Genomic DNA, 16,867 nt, shown 5'->3' on the forward strand with positions numbered 1-16,867 from the left:
AGAGACAGAGGTTTGTTCACATTTTATTGAGGCAACTTGGGATTATCGGTTATCTACCTTCCTGCAGTGAGAAGAGAAGCAAGTCTACTTCTTTACTTGCTTTGTTGGTATCTAGAGGGAACTCAAGGATGAATGCTATAAACTGGAAAATATTTACTGAAAGAAACTTCTAAAGTACTTTTATCAGATCATGAAGTGGATAAAAAAATCTCAATCACATGTTAGAAAGGAGGAAAAAGGAACTATAAACTTTTTTCAACACTCCAGACAAATCTGAAAAGAAGGTAACACAGCGCGCGGGGCAAGCCAGCGAGACGACGAGCGGCGCTGCCGGCCGCCTGCTGCCTGGGCCGCCGGTGAGCCAGTGCGCGTGCGCGTGCGCGGCGGCAGCCTCCGCGGCGACCCGGAGCGCGCGCGCGAGCGAGCGAGCGAGCGGAGCGGGGCGCTAAGTGAGGCGGGACCTTAGCGGTAACCGGGACTGCGAGCAGCTGCTGCAGCGGGCGCGGCTGGCCGAGCATGCGGAGCGCTGCGACGACAGGGCCTCCGCCATGAAGGCGGTGACCGAGCTCAACGAACCTCTCCCCAGTGAAGACCGAAACCTCCTCTCTCAGGCCTACAAGAACGTGGTCGGTGCCCAGCGGTCTTCCTGGAGGGTTATCATTAGCATCGAGCAGAGAACCATGGCCGAACCATGAGAAGAAAGAAGGTTAAGGCTTACCAGGCGTAGATGGAGAAGGAGCTGGAAACGGTGTGCAGCGTCGTGCCGGCTCTGCTGGACAAGTTCCTCATCAAGAACTGCACTGATTTCCAGTGTGAGAGCAAAGGTCCTCTACCTGAAGATGAAAGGCGACTACTACTGCTACCTGGCAGAGGCAGCTTCCGGCGAGAAGAAAAACAGTGTGGTCGAAGCTCCAGAGGCCGCCACGAGGAAGCCTTCGAAATCAGCAAAGAGCACATAAAGCCCACGCACCCCATGCGGCTGGGCCCGGCCCTCAGCTTCTCCGTGTTCTACTGTGAGACCCAGAGAGCGCCCGAGGAGCCCTGCCTCTTAGCCAGACAAGCCTCCGAAGATGCCACGGGCGAGCTGGACACACTAAACGGGGATTCCTATAAGGACTGCACGCTCATCATGCATCTGCTGTGAGACAACCTCACCCTCCGGAGGAGCGACCAGCAGGACGAGGAAGCCGGAGAAGGGCCACGCGGGTGCCTCGGCCCGACGCCTACCCCCACCCCAGCACCACCGCCCCTTCCTCGCTATAGTCACTCCGTAGCTAGTGCTAAACCTGTCTGTATGGCAGCACAGCTACTCGGATCCACTCAGATCTGCTCTCCGCTCTCCCGGAAGCAGTTCCGGACAAATTCATGGGCCTTGCGGGACTGACGGTTTGCTGTGAGCCCACGGGAGCTTCCTTTTCCGGTTGTGCAGACAGGTGCGTTCTGAAGGAGGCATTTTACTCTGCTTGCGGAGCTAAGTGAAATGCAGGTGAAAGCAATGGGGAGGTTAGAACGAAGGATTAGCCGACACAGGCTGCAGTCGGTGTTTAAACAGTTCATTTAAAACAAGCTGATAGTGTTTTATTAAAGCAGTAAATCTGTGCATGCATAAATGAATTCACCCCTCCCACCTCTTTCTTCAGCTGTTGGAAAACTGTTAAGGGAAGCTGAGATGGAGAGACCACTTGCTCCTTTCCGTCAGCTTAATAATAAGCTGTTTAACGTGAGGTTTCAGTAGCGCCTTGTTTTGCCTCTTTAAATTATGAGGCGCACAAGCCTTCTTTTCAGTGCGATGCATCTAAAGTTTTGATATCTGTAACTTTTTAATTTTTTTGTTACTATTGTTTAAGAATCATGGATTTATGTTTTCTAACTCTTCGGCTGTCGTCCTATGTGTTAGCTCATGTCAATCAAAATCGGTGATTATGAAATGCCAGACTTCTAAATTAAATGTTTTGGAATTCATTGGGTAAGTAAGTGCTGCTTTGGGGGTATTTAAAAAAAAAAAAGAAGAAGAAGAAAATGAGATAAAAACCTTAGATGATTCAATCTAGAATGTTAATAAGATTCCTTTTGTATCTCACTGTCTCACACAGTTTATTAAAAAGTTGTTTATTGTGTTTTTTTAACATCTTTATTGGAGTATAATTGCTTTACAATGGTGTGTTAGTTTCTGCTTTATAACAAAGTGAATCAGTTATACATATACATATGTTCCCATATCTCTTCCCTCTTACATATCCCTCCCTCCCACCCTCCCTATCCCACCCCTCTAGGTGGTCACAAAGCACCGAGCTGATCTCCCTGTGCTATGCGGCTGCTTTCCACTAGCTATCTATTTTACATTTGGTAGTGTATATATGTCCATGCCACTCTCTCACTTTGTCACATCTTACCCCTCCCCCTCCCCATATCCTCAAGTCCATTCTCTAGTAGGTCTGTGTCTTTATTCCCATCTTGCCACTAGGTTCTTCATGACCTTTTTTTTTTTCCTTAGGTCCCATATATATGTGTTAGCATACTGTATTTGTTTTTCTCTTTCTGACTTACTTTACTCTGTATGACAGACTCTAACTCCATCCACCTCACCACAAATACCTCCATTTCATTTCTTTTTATGGCTGAGTAATATTCCATTGTATATATGTGCCACATCTTCTTTATCCATTCATCCGATGATGGACACTTAGGTTGCTTCCATGTCCTGGCTATTGTAAATAGAGCTGCAATGAACATTGTGCTACATGACTCTTTTTGAATTATGGTTTTCTCAGGGTATATGCCCAGTAGTGGGATTGCTGGGTCGTATGGTAGTTCTATTTTTAGTTTTTTAAGGAACCTCCATACTGTCCTCCATAGTGGCTGTATCAACTTACATTCCAACCAACAGTGCAAGCGGGTTCCCTTTTCTCCACACCCTCTCCAGCATTTATTGTTTCTAGATTTTTTGATGATGGCCATTCTGACCGGTGTGAAATGATATCTCATTGTAGTTTTGATTTGCATTTCTCTAATGATTAATGATGTTGAGCATTCTTTCATGTGTCTGTTGGCAATCTGTATGTCTTCTTTGGAGAAATGTCTGTTTAGGACTTCTGCCCATTTTTGGATTGGGTTGTTCGTTTTTTTGTTATTGAGCTGCATGAGCTGCTTGTAAATCTTGGAGATTAATCCTTTGTCAGTTGCTTCATTCGCAAATATTTTCTCCCATTCTGAGGGTTGTCTTTTGGTCTCGTTTATGGTTTCCTTTGCTGTGCAAAAGCTTTTAAGTTTCATTAGGTCCCATTTGTTTATTTGTGTTTTTATTTCCATTTCTCTAGGAGGTGGGTCAAAAAGGATCTTGCTGTGATTTATGTCCTAGAATGTTCTGCCTATGTTTTCCTCTAAGAGTTTGATAGTGTCTGGCCTTCCATTTAGGTCTTTAATCCATTTTGAGTTTATTTTTGTGTATGGTGTTAGGGAGTGTTCTAATTTCATACTTTTACATGTAGCTGTCCAGTTTTCCCAGCACCACTTATTGAAGAGGCTGTCTTTTCTCCACTGTATGTGCTTGCCTCCTTTATCAAAGATAAGGTAACCATATGTGCGTGGGTTTATCTCTGGGCTTTCTATCCTGTTCCATTGATCTATGTTTCTGTTTTTGTGCCAGTACCAAGCTGTCTTGATTACTGTAGCTTTGTAATATAGTCTGAAGTCAGAGAGCCTGATTCCTCCAGCTCCATTTTTCGTTCTAAAGATTGCTTTGGCTATGCGGGGTCTTTTGTGTTTCCATACAAATTGTGAAATTTTTTGTTCTAGTTCTGTGAAAAATGCCAGTGGTAGTTTGATAAGGATTGCATTGAATCTGTAGATTGCTTTGGGTAGTAGAGTCATTTTCACAAAAAGTTGTTTATTGTTGAAATGAGACTACAGTTGACTCTTAAACAATACAGGTTTGAACTGTGGAGGTCTACTTATACACAGGTTTTGTTCAATAAATACATGCTGCAGTACTACATGATCCTGATTGGTTGAGTCCACGGATCCGGACCCCCACATAGGGAGGGCAGACAGTGAACTTACATGTGGATTTTGGACTGTGCAGGGGTCAGCGCCCCTAACCACCTCCCCACCCGGAGTTGCTCTGGGGTCAACTGTAGTTAGTTAAAGACTAGTCACTCTGAAAATATTGCAGATAATATGGTTCATAGAGAGCTGCAATCCCTTATTTATTTTCTTGGAAGTCTCTTTTGAATTCATCCAAGAAAAAACTAATCTTTTGTTTTCTCTACACAGCTCCCCATCTAATCCTAACCTAGCTCATAGGTCAGGATTTTTCCATTCAGTAAGCCTTAAGAGAGCACATGCTCGGTGCCAGATGCCGTGACCAGTGCTGGCAGCGCAAAGCTGGACAAGACATGGTCCCTGACTTCGGCAAGCTCAGTCAGGTAAATCTTAACATTTGTCTGCCAGAGATTGATGGGTACTTAACTGTCTACAGTCATAATGAATCAAGAAACTGTTGAAATTCAATGATTTTGATGCTCTGACATATATATTCACATCTGTCAATTGAAATAATGTTAAATTTGAGAAAGAAATATTGAGTAGGTTCTACTCAATATTTAGACAATGTGGTCTGGGAGTAGGGGTGGGAGAATATTGAGAGAAGAGAACAGAAGAATGAACACAAAAATGAAAGAGAAGTGTCTGAAGGCTCAAGAAATTTACAAAACAGTGGGAGGAATTAATATGTAGATAATTTTAATAGAAGACCACATCAAAGGGACAAAGAACAAAGTGGTAGGGAAACAGAATGGAAAAGAGCATGGGGGAGGGGCAATTGGGAAGGTGTTATGGGGTAAGTAGCTTTTTGACTAGGCATTGAAAGAAAAGTATGATTTTTATTACAGGTTAAATAGAAGTTCATCCATCACCACAGACATTCTCCCAGCTTTAAGCTTTAATCTTCCACTCTTCTAAAACTCTGCTTTGCCATCATTCTTGGCAGATATCATTCTTGTTCCACTGACTAGGTCTTGAATTTCTGGCACTTAAGTACTTATAAGATTATCAGGAGGGAAGTTGCTTTTAATACCAAATTTTCTAGGTCATAATGGGATTTGGGGAAAATCCACCTGTCATGGGGGTTATTTGACTCTAAATTTATATCAGTTCAACTTTAGATCACAAACTCATTCTACATAGCTTGAAAAATAGAATCCATATATCAAGTTTTATAGCTAAAAGGTAAACAGCCAGCATGTGACCCAAATATCTTGAATTTAGAAATAGGAAAGCAGAAACCAAAATATGTTAAGGGAATTGCTGAAGGTCACATTGGAATTTCTGTAGAAGAAATGGTGCAAGAAATTGGGGCACAGGTGACCTCATTGTTTTCTCTCCATCACAGTCACCTTCCTTGATTTGCTTGGGTTCACCACTGATTCAAAAATTCCCAATTGCCAAGCCACCGGACTCCATGGAAAGAGATTTGTTTGGATGTCTTTACTGACATTCTGTATCTAGGAATTATTGTTGATGTGATAAAGCAGGAGATCATGTCTTTCACTGGAAACTTTCCACATAAATCGAAAAATGGTTTTAACACTATCCTTGTCTTTTTTCAACCACAACTTATGTATATTTTCCTGTCAAAAGGAATATGCTTTATGCACAAATTAGCATCTGACTTGTTCATGATGAATCTGTGTAATCAGTATAATAACAAGAGAAATGGCTCATAATTTTTGCCTTATGTTTTTTTCAATTTGAGAAATTAAAAAGCAGTGCCAGATTGCAGTTGAGAAATATGTTTAACTCCTGCAGCCACATACAGTCTTTATGGGAAGAAAAGTCCCATCTGTTTCTTCTGTAAATGGCACTCATGAGAGAAACACCAATTCAGGAATTCCTGTGATTTTATGAACCAAGCCAAAACAAAAAAATACCAATGTCCTTGAAAAGAAATGATTTTTAGTTTCTCTAGTCTGTGTCATATTCTCTGGAAAAAAAAAAAAAGGTGGACCAGATGATCCTAATTTCAAACCGTTTAGACCATTTTCTGAGTAATTAATATGCTTAAATATTAACAGTATCTGTATCTCAAGGGTTTTCTGCAGAGAAGTATTAAGTTGCAATATTGTGTTGTATGATTCCTATACTTAGTGTTTATAATTCTCATTTAATTTTAACATGTAATAAAAACATTTATGTCCTAACATGTTAACATATAGTACTGATGTGGAGAAAATCATTGGCAGATGACTTTGTAGCTATGGGTAGAATTACAATCATTTTCATAAATATTATGTGATCATTTTTATTGCTAGCCACATATCTGCAGTACAATGACAGAAGGTAGATAAACCTCCAGTAGGAAGTAAGAGGCCAGAAAAATACATTAAGTCAACAGAGAGCTTTGAAAACATGAAAACTAATTAAGTCAGGATGCTAAAGAAATAGCAATATCTCCTATGAATTATATGAATATATCTAATTAATTCTTACACTCTAATGCTCTAATATATGATGAATGATTTAAAACTCTACATGTTCAAATGGAACTACAGTTTGTTCTTTGAATGAGTGAACCGTGTGACCTGATGGTGAAAAATAATTTACTGCAATCTAAGGCTGCAATGCAAAGAGTATAATATTCAGAACAAAGGAGATCGAAAGTACTCAAAGCACATCAGGAAAGGCAGAGCTCTTCTTTATATTAGAATGCCAGCTAATAAAGATTAAAGGGATAAAATTAGAAATGCTGCACCTGCCAATGTAATAACTGATGAAGGCAAAGGTCATCAATAGGTGCTAAAACTATAGGTATAAATCTTGGAGAACAAGATAATCATATAGTCTTAAAGTATTACCTCACATATTGTGGATTAATTACAAAGGAGAACACTGACCTTTATAAAGGAGGGTTTGGGAACACCATCTTAAATAATGGTGATCAAATGACCAAAATGTTTGCCATCAGTAATGGGACCAACTGATACCATGCTCCTCTTAATGTGATAGAGTGATATGACACAACTTTACCTATGTAATATTCTTGTGAAAATGTTTAACCTGAATGTAATAATGAAAAAGCAATCACATCAATTCAAATTGTGGAACATTTTATAAGACACCTATCCCAGAGTCTTTAAAAAAGAAAAAATGATCAAAGAAAAAGAAAAGTGAGAGAACTTGAAGAAGGTTAAAGAGACATAACCACCAAATGTAAACCATGGTCCTTGGTTGGATCCTGGAGCAGGGAAAAAAAGAAACACCTATAAATAACAATTGGACAGTTGGGGATATTTGAATGTTGACTGTATATTGTCATAGCAGTGTTACGTTGGATGTGTTGATGGTATAGTGGTTATGTGGGAGAATGTTTTTGTTCTTATGAAATACGTGCTAATATATTTAGGGGCAATGTGTTATAATGTCAGCAACTTAATATCAAAGCTTCAGGTAAAAATTCGTATATTTATATACAGACAGAAAAAAGTAAATAAGATAAAATATTAAAATTTGTGAATACAGGTGAAGAATATGCAGGTGTTCAATATAGCATTCCTTCAACTTTTCTCTAGGATTCTTATATTTTTAATTGGGATAAAAAGAGTGCATCAGGAGTATTGAGTTCAATTCTTGATACCACATTTTAAAGGAGATTTCCATGTCCCAGAGAAAGGTGAAAGGATTAAATATCAAGATGATGAGGATCAAGAAACAGTGTCAAATAAAAAATTAGGGATTGTTCACATGCAGAAGAGACAGCTATTCCTCTGGATATTAAAATACAGTCATATAGAAGATGGAGTAAATTTCTTCTGTCTTTCTTCTGAAAGAATGCCTCAGACAAATGATTGAATGTAACAAGCACCCTAAGACCAAAAAGAGCAGAAATCAAATGGTATTTTTGCTGACATGGGTGAGAGGTCTATGGAAAAGACCCCTTCACTCCCCTTCAACTCTAAGAGTCCATGTTTGAAATCAGAAACAGGGCATAGTCTTCTGGAAGCACAGTGACACTCACTAGATAACAGCACCTCCACAGTTTGTTTCAGTGCTTTCAGACCATCAGATACAGATCTGAAGCAATACTCAGACTTCTGATTCCAAAAAAATATATTTAAAGAACAGCACACCCATTATATGTCAGGCATTTTGTTAAGCACTAGAATTCTAGAAGTGACAAGAGTGGTGAGGTTTCGCTCTTGTGGCTTTTCAGTCTAGCTCATAGTTTTGGGAAACAATGAGAACCAAGAAGATAGGTTTTTGTCCATTTTATAGGAATGTTCTCTTGTGCTTAAGGAAGAACTATAAAGGTTATCCTGAAAAGCCAGAACTTCTTTATGAAAATATTTGTGAAACAGTGTTTTGTCCTGTTAATATCTAAGCACATGTCTAAGGAACCTGCCCCAATGTACCTATCTTAGGAAAATAAACACCATTATTATTTACTTTTAATTTATTGTATCTATTTTTTTTATTATTTGGTTCATGTACATACTCTAAATTTACATCAATATGAATTAATGTGGGTTCAGTAATTCTTTTATAATTTTGCAATATAGACGTTGAGATAACTGAATGTTCTCTGCAAAAGTAAGGTTGATAATTACACTTTGCAATTATATGTTCAAAAACCAAGTACATGTTGAATATCGGTAAATGAAAAGAATGGGCTTTTTTCCATAACTTTGTCAATTTTCTGTCTCTATAAGAGGGGGTTTTGGTGGATCTTGTCCAGGATCTTCATAAAGCTGGAGCAGATCTATTGTTCAGAGTAGTCTGTGCCAGAGGAGATGGTCCTAGCTGACCAAAATTGGTAGGATTATTTTTTGAGGAAGCCTCAGGTATTGACAGAGGAAGTTATCAAATTGTATGTAGGGGAAAAGTGGAGGGGAAAAACAGTGAAGAAGCCCTGAGCATGCTAGACCAAAGATCATGGTGAAACCGTAAAATGAAAATGATTCACGTGGTAAAACAAAATCAGTACAAGTGGTTCATGATTAAAGCTTTGAAGGTTTGGGGACAGGCTTTTATATGAATGAGTCTACTTGGTGAGCCTGTCAGCTTAAAGGAACCAATGTCAGAGAGACCAACCTATCGTTTGCTGCCAGACTCACTTTCTATATCCTTGCAGAGATTAGCAAAATTTATCTTTGGCATTCATATTTTGACTAAGGCATCTTACATTTTCCCACAAAATCAAACTAGTTTCTTCAGGTCCTTATTTATTGGCATCTCATGCTTGTGAGAGTTGGCTCTGGTCTTTCATCCTCAGCCTTGGGAAAATTGTTGCTTATTCACCCTTAACTACTCAGTTCAGTACAATAGGGAACACTAGCCTGGCCCTTCACAGTAAGTATGCAGATTGTGGAACTCTGATAATTTATTCCCTTAAGACTTTGTTTTTATTTATCAGTTAACTCAAAAGAACTTACAAAATAAGTGATTTATTATCAGACACAACAAGAAATCAGAGTTAGTCCCAGTTAGTGGTTCCAGGATTTTTGTTTTATGGCCCAATGCCATACTTAGAGACACAGCTCTTTTTCTTCAGATTTGTCTCCTGTGGTGACAAGTGTCTGTATTAGTTTCAAACTTCATATTCTGACATAGCATATAAAAACCAGAAGAGACCATTCTGTCCTCACACAGGATGTCCCAGCATCCCCACAGCAAATTTTCTCTCAAAGCTGTCTCATGGACCAGGATGGAATGAAGTAATCTTTTCTAAACCGACCATGGAAAGGGTAATAGAATTGCTCCTATTGAGTCAGACCAACCAAGATTTAATCCCTGAGGCTGGGGAGCACCGAAGCTTTAAGTGATTCATGAGACATCCAGAAAAACAAAGTGAGGATTTAGATGGCAAGGAATAATTGAAGAGGAAATGTACTTGAAGGGGCAACCAGCAGGGTCAGGGACATATTCTTTCTGTGTGAAATCTCCTATCTTCCTTGACTTCCTATAGAAGTCTTACTCTTCTTTCAAGATTTCTCCGTTGGGAAGCTTCCCTAAACCTATAGGCTAAGTTAGTTACTCTCCTCTGTGCTCAGACAGCATCTCCTACAAACCCACCTCCTTGTAGAACTTACCACACAGGATCATGTTGACCACAACATCTGTTACCTCCATTAGGACCACGAGGACCTCTCAATAGGAATCCCCTTACTCTACTCTGCAGGCCAGCACCTATCTGTACTGTGGCTATTGTATGTTCCTTGTGAGTATTTACAGAAGAGCGGGAGAGGAAGAAACAGACAGCAAGAAGAAATAAAAGAGGAAGAAGGAAAACATTGAAGATTGAAGCTATAGTTTTTACTGGTGATTACAGACACAGGGGTATCAATTTTTAGCATAAGCATTGAAGATTAGGTGGACAATTTTTATGAATATGTTCAACAATTTACAAATAAATATTTAATGCTATTTTTATACACTCTGTTTCAATAATTCCTTTAATAACTTGTCCTTTGGCAAAGTCACAGTGGCAGTCTCCTCCCTGAAATAGTCGCACACAGAGGTGTGGCTGATGTGAGGGTAGGTAGCAGGGAGAGCGATCTCCTCAGCCGAATGTATTTTCAAAAGTGGTACTTATGGAAGAATGTTTAAGATACGACGTTAATACAGTAGTTGTTAGGATTGTGATAAAAAGATCTTAGAAAAAAACAGTATGAAAGAAAGACCATGAGATATTTGGAGAGGGCAAGCAAAGCACAAAACCTTTCTTAATGTTTGCTCTCTCGGGAACAAATAGTACAGCCTTCTGGCCCGCCTTACTCCCAACATCCCTCCCCCTACATAAGGTTAACCCTTGCTAGGCTTCTTGTTCCCTAAGAGCAATTCATTCCGTAAATATCCATGTGCCTACCATGTGCCCACCATGTGCCCAGCACTGTTCTAGACAGTTGGGATGCATCGGTGAATGAAACAGAGAAAGATCGCTCCTCTTGAAGGATTTATATTCTAGCAGGGGGCAGTGAGTTGGGGAAGCAGTAAGAGAGCTGCATCACACTCAAACTGCAGTTGTATCTTTGGAGATAGATGACAAAAACAGCATTAATTTCCAAGAAGAGATATACCTATTCTCATTACCTGAGCTCAGATAAAAGACATTCAAAGGGACCCATCAGCACTCAACCAGTGAAGAAGTCTGCCAGCTAAGACTGTAGGGAACCCGTTCATTATATTTCCTAACTTTCTATTAGGCTTCCCTGGACATGTAGAACAGATACGGTCATGAGCTCTAAGATATTGCCAAGTATACAACTGAGAAAGAAGAGGCAGAAAAAGGCAAAGGAAATAAGGTAGTAAAAAGAAAGGAAAAAACAAGCAGATAGAGCAAGCCCACTTAACCCTGTGGAAGATGGTATTCGGATAAACTTAGTGTGAGATTTAAACCATTATGTGTAGCTCTCTGGAGGAATACCTAAAAAGAGTCTTCTTAAATTTTTTTTTTTTTGGCCACACTGCATGGCTTGCAGGATCTTAATTCCCTGACCAGGGATCTAACCCATGCCATGAAATTTAGATGTGAGAGACCAAAAAGCATAGAGGCAAGGAAACAAGGCAGGAATAATCTACATTCACAAATAAGGGAATTTGCAAAATAATAAGAAATTTCATCTCATGTTGCTAGAAAGCCATTTAAACTAAAATTTTCATTTTTTAATGATTTAACATTTTGTTCAATTACAGTGTTATAGAGTGAAATATTTTAACAAATAGTATATCAGTAGAGTAAAAATTCAGTAGCTTGTTCCCATGGGTAAAAGATATATCCTTTCATATTCTCCCTAATATTTTAGCTGGAATTTAAAGCAGTGAAGTCTAACAGGTTAAAAAGAGAAAAAGTAAAAGTAGTGCCATCCATCGAGGGCTTATGGTGTGCCATAAGCACTGTACTAAAATATTAATACATTACCTCACTTTTCCTCATAATCATCCTATGTGGTAGCAATAATTAATTTTATAGATGCAGAAACTGAGACCTAAAAAGTAAAATGCCCATGATGACAAATCTCCTAAGGGAAAGAGCTGGGCTTTGCACCTGGCTGTCTAATTCCAAGGCCATGCTACCAATGACAAGCTGTGCTAAAGGTGGAAATTGGAAGTCTAAAAAGCCGGCTTCCACCTGAAGCAAATCTCCGCATTCAGATTGTAGCTCATTTGTGACACGAGCACTCTGACATCTGTAGCTGAACTTGAGGTGTTCTCTGCCATACATTTCCCTTTGCAGTCAACTTGACAGTCAGTGGAAACCATCCAATGTGAATGATGTCTTTCCATTGAGTCCAGCATGTTGCCAAGCACACAGTGGGAAACAGACTAAGCTGGAAGAGGCTGAATTATGAATCCTCAGTCTGTGGACTTTTAGAAACAGTGTGTTTGCTAGGAGAGCTTTCTGTTCTGTCACTTATTTGTTCGTGCCGGAATCGAGGTGGGTGCCCTACAGTGCAGGCTGCAGAACAACAGATGATGCTGTGTTGGTCACTGTGGAAACCAGACTTCTAAGATGAAAGAACCTCTTGGCATTGCTGTATGAGCGCACTTCCAACAGTGGACTATCTGTCCCTTATAGAAGTCTGATTCCCCCAAATTACTTAAAGAACTCCAATTTTAAAATGTCAGTTTTCCAACGTGCTAATGTTTAACATATTTTTGAAGAACTTGTGGTTGGCAGAATAATGAGCTCCTAAAGATGGCCATGTCCTAACTCCTGGAACCTGTGAATATGTCACCTCACATGGCAAAGGGGAATTAAGCTCAAAGATGGAAGATTGCTAATTAGCTAACCTTAAAATAGAGAAATTTTTCTGGATTATCTGGGTGGGCCCAGTGTAATCACAAGGGTCCTTAAATGTAGGAAGGGGGAGGCAGAAGAAAAGTCAGAGTGATGTGATGGGAGAAGAACTCAACTCATTGTTCTTAGCTTTGAGGACAGAGGAGGAAGGCCACCAGCCATGGAATGTGGGTGGCGTCTAGAAGTTAAAAAGGGCAAGGAAATGGAGTCTCCCCCAGGGCCTCCAGGAGGAATGCATCCCTGCCAATACCTTGTTTTAGCCCAGCGAGACCTCTGTCAGACTTCTCACCGACAGAACTGTAAGAGAAGAAATTTGTGCTGTTTTCAGCCACTGAGTTTGTGGTCACATGTTACAGCAGCAGTAGGAAACCAATATGCTGCTAAAAGATAGTATTAGTGAATACTTGAGGACCTGTGATTTTGTGAATTTAGAAGCTGTGTCTGGGCCAAGACAGCTCCATGGATAGAAGCAGGCACAGGTGTACCGAGGTGAGGACAGAACAGAGCACAACCGTGGGATTAAACAGCACTTTAAAAGCTGATTGGAGGTGTAAGAGCATGGCTTACTCGTTCATGTTACCAGTTTCAGTTACCCGAGGAAATTTCTAAAATTAATATGCATTAGTTACATTTGAAGTATGGAAATAATGGATCTGGGTTCTAGTGGGTTGTGAGCTTATAAGAGAAACAAATAATGGCAAATCATCAAAGGGAAAATATAAATTTTCAGTATTCTTGCAAACTTTTACTCTACTTCCTCTATCTATATGATATAGAAAATATTACTATATTAATTTCCCAGGTTCTTGGGGAGTGTTGTATAATTCATAATGTGAAGCCAAGGAGACTCACACAGAATTTAGTGTATCCTAAAGTACTAAAATTAAACTAATATTAATTTTTTCTCAGTTGATAATTTTTGAGTGCCCACCACATTTAAGATACTGACCTATGTGCTATGGAATATAAACATACATTGCTTCCATTTCTCAGGGAATTAATAATCTAAAATTTGTATATATATATAGAGAGAGAGAGAGAGAAAAAACACACACATACACACAAGCAATTATATGATAAGATAGAAAGTAAAAAAAGATATAAAAGATATAGATAAAATCCATAATAGGTTACAATGCAGTGAACAACTATATTTGCTGCACAGAGGCATGTTTCAAAGACAATCTTTAGCCCTCACTCTGCAGCTAGGTACTATATATATTCCCTATTTTAAGATTAAGAAAATCAGACTCAGAAAAGTGACTTACTCAAGGGTCAAATGGCTAGGTGGTGACTGACAAATTGCTTATCCTGAAAAAAAGTTGGTTTTAATACTATGTACCTGGTAGTGCTCTCAATGTTTTACATCCTTATCACAACTTATGAAGTAGGTCCTTCTTATTACTCCCATTTTACAGGTGACAAAACAGAGGCACAAAGAGATTAAGTCTCCTCCCAAAATCACACAGTAAGCGGCAGGGTTTATGACCAAAGCCCAGGCATCCTGGCTCTCCAGTCCTTTGCTTAACTACTGTCCACACAAACTCTTTGTAATGATTCTTCCCTAAAGAATACTGAGGGTTTCCCTGTAAACCTGTTTGAAAGTGGAGCCTTAAAACACTGCCTGATAGGGAACCATAGAATTTGTCATTTTTATGGATGTGAATTAATATTATAATATTTTGTTTGAGGAGAGTGTTGAAACAGAAAAGAATCTCTAGTGAAGTCATAAAGAGTAATTGCTATATTTGTGACAAGAGCCTGAGGCTCACTGTGACTTCTGCCATGACTTCCATGGAAAGAAGCCAAGGCTTAAGTCATTAATTCTAAAATTCCTAAAGGTTAGGGAATCCTCTCGTTAATTTTCTTGGTGTTGTATAAATATTATATGAAACTATGGTTGCTTGCTTTATTCATAACTTATTAAAACAAAGCACTTTTGCATGAGCGTCCTTCTCCTTTCATTTAGTTCTTAACATTTCTTTGAATTGCCCTCCAAACACACCTGTAGATTCTGAGAATGGGACAGTTGACTAAACAACAAAATATGTGACAAAAAATTTGAGTGAGAAATTCTCTATGTGTCTATTTCTTCACTTCAGGCCAGTATTATTTTCATCTGTTTGCATTTCCCAGCCTTGAGAAAATGGCACATTGTTTTGGCAAAGTGATAATAGGGTTTTTCTGGAAGAACTGGAGGGAAAGAACTCATCTGTCTTTATTTGGCAATCTGTGGTTAATTAGCTATTTTTCAGTGAAATATGACAGTAAGGGAGCCCTGCCTTTTTTATAAGACTGGTTTTGTATTGGGCTTTTGGTGTGAGATTATTTTATAATTATTTCTTTCCTCAGAATGGATAGAAATCCAAACTTTTATTCTCAATTTAACCTAAAGTTTTGGCCTACAAGCAATGCGTTTTACTCTCAGCTCCAATTTGCTATGAAATAATAATATGGACATGGTAAGCACTATAACTGAGCATGAATGAACAAGGTAAATAGTCATAAGGATCCATTGTTGGCTTGGCTCTTGGCACCCATGTCCTTATTTAATCCTCATATAATCCCATTTTGTAAGTAAAGAAACTTAAACTCACAGAAATTGAAAAATTTGCCCAAGTTCACCTTGGCAGTAATCAAAGTTCTATTCATCTGGCTCCAGATGAATCTTTAAAATTACTGTGTGTTCCAGGTACTATTTAGCAATATTCAGTTAAAACACAGCAAAAGTATAATTGGGGGTTGTATTTTAAACTATTGAGTTTACATCTGAATTAAAATTTAGATTCTACTCATTACTTGTATGATATTGGACTTATCAATCTCAGCCTCAGTTTCCTTACTTGTAAGGTGGGAACAATATTACCTATTTGCAGTTTCTGTGAGAATGTTAGAGATAATATACTTGAAATGCCCAACATCATGCCTGATATACAGCATAGATATAGATAGCTATTATTATTAATAGATAGTAGCTATTATTATTAATTTATAAAGTGCTTTTTATTTTGTTTCAAATATGCATAAAATATCCAATAAGAAAAAAATGTTTGCCCCCTTTACAAATATATCTGTGTGAGGGAGAGCTGTCAGTGAATTGCTAAATGCATCAAGTTGCAGAGATACACATAACTGTGGTAGCACGTGCAAAGTAATTTAAGGACACTGCAAAGAAAGAAGGAATCACGTACCCCATGACTGTGCCGACAGGCCCATGCCAGGATCATACAATAGTAGGTAACAAGACTAACCCACTTGTAGGGTTAGTCTTTTGGGGTTCATATTGGCTCAGGCATGTGGGTGGAAGTAAACCTGGAGATTAAAGTCTCCCAAAATCTACAGCATGGTTGGGGGTAGTATTAGGGTCAATAAGGCTGACTCACAGAAGCATCACTGACCCTGCCATGGAATCCAACATGATCTTCTTTGGTTTCCCAAGATGAAAGAGCCATATTCCAAAAAGGCTGTACCAATTTATATCCGAACTAGTAGTCCATGGACTGCCTATTTTGCTAAATTCAGCAAACCTTAAAAACAATTTTTTTTTTTTTCCTCAAAGAGTTTTCTTGGTTCCTTACCAAGCTGATGCCAAAATAAAAGACAGGAGTGACACTTCCCTCTGATGAATTAAGAAATTAATTGGCCTGGGATCTCAAAAACCTGAGCTAGCAGGGAAGTCAAAAATAAATAAATAAATAATGAGGCAAATCGTGATAGCAAGCCTATCACTACGGACCAAAGTAAAGCTGCAGCTGCTGGGACTATTGTTTGTGCTTTAGGAGGCTTCTGAAAATAAGAAGGGGTAAAAAATCGGGATTCATTATGACATTTCTTTTTTTCTTTTATTGAAGTATAGTTGATTTACAGTGTTGTGTTAGTTTCAGGTGTATAGCAAAGTGATTCAGTTATACATATATATAATATATGCATATACAATATATATTCTTTTTCAGATACTTTTTCATTATAGGTTATTACATGATATTGAATATAGTTCCCTGTGCTATACAGTAGGTCCTTGTCGTTAATTTTATTTATTTATTTAAAAGTTTTTTATTTTATATTGGAGCATAGGTG

The 16,867-nt window shown here is 38.8% G+C and overlaps 1 pseudogene; it reads left to right on the forward strand.

Annotated features, from left to right (window-relative positions):
• The first annotated feature begins 449 nt into the window (after positions 1–449).
• LOC118893871 overlaps positions 450–16,867 on the forward strand; it is a 231,231-nt pseudogene continuing 214,813 nt past the window's right edge.

The sequence above is a fragment of the Balaenoptera musculus genome, chromosome 4 (assembly GCF_009873245.2).
Source record: "Balaenoptera musculus isolate JJ_BM4_2016_0621 chromosome 4, mBalMus1.pri.v3, whole genome shotgun sequence".
NCBI lineage: Eukaryota > Metazoa > Chordata > Mammalia > Artiodactyla > Balaenopteridae > Balaenoptera > Balaenoptera musculus.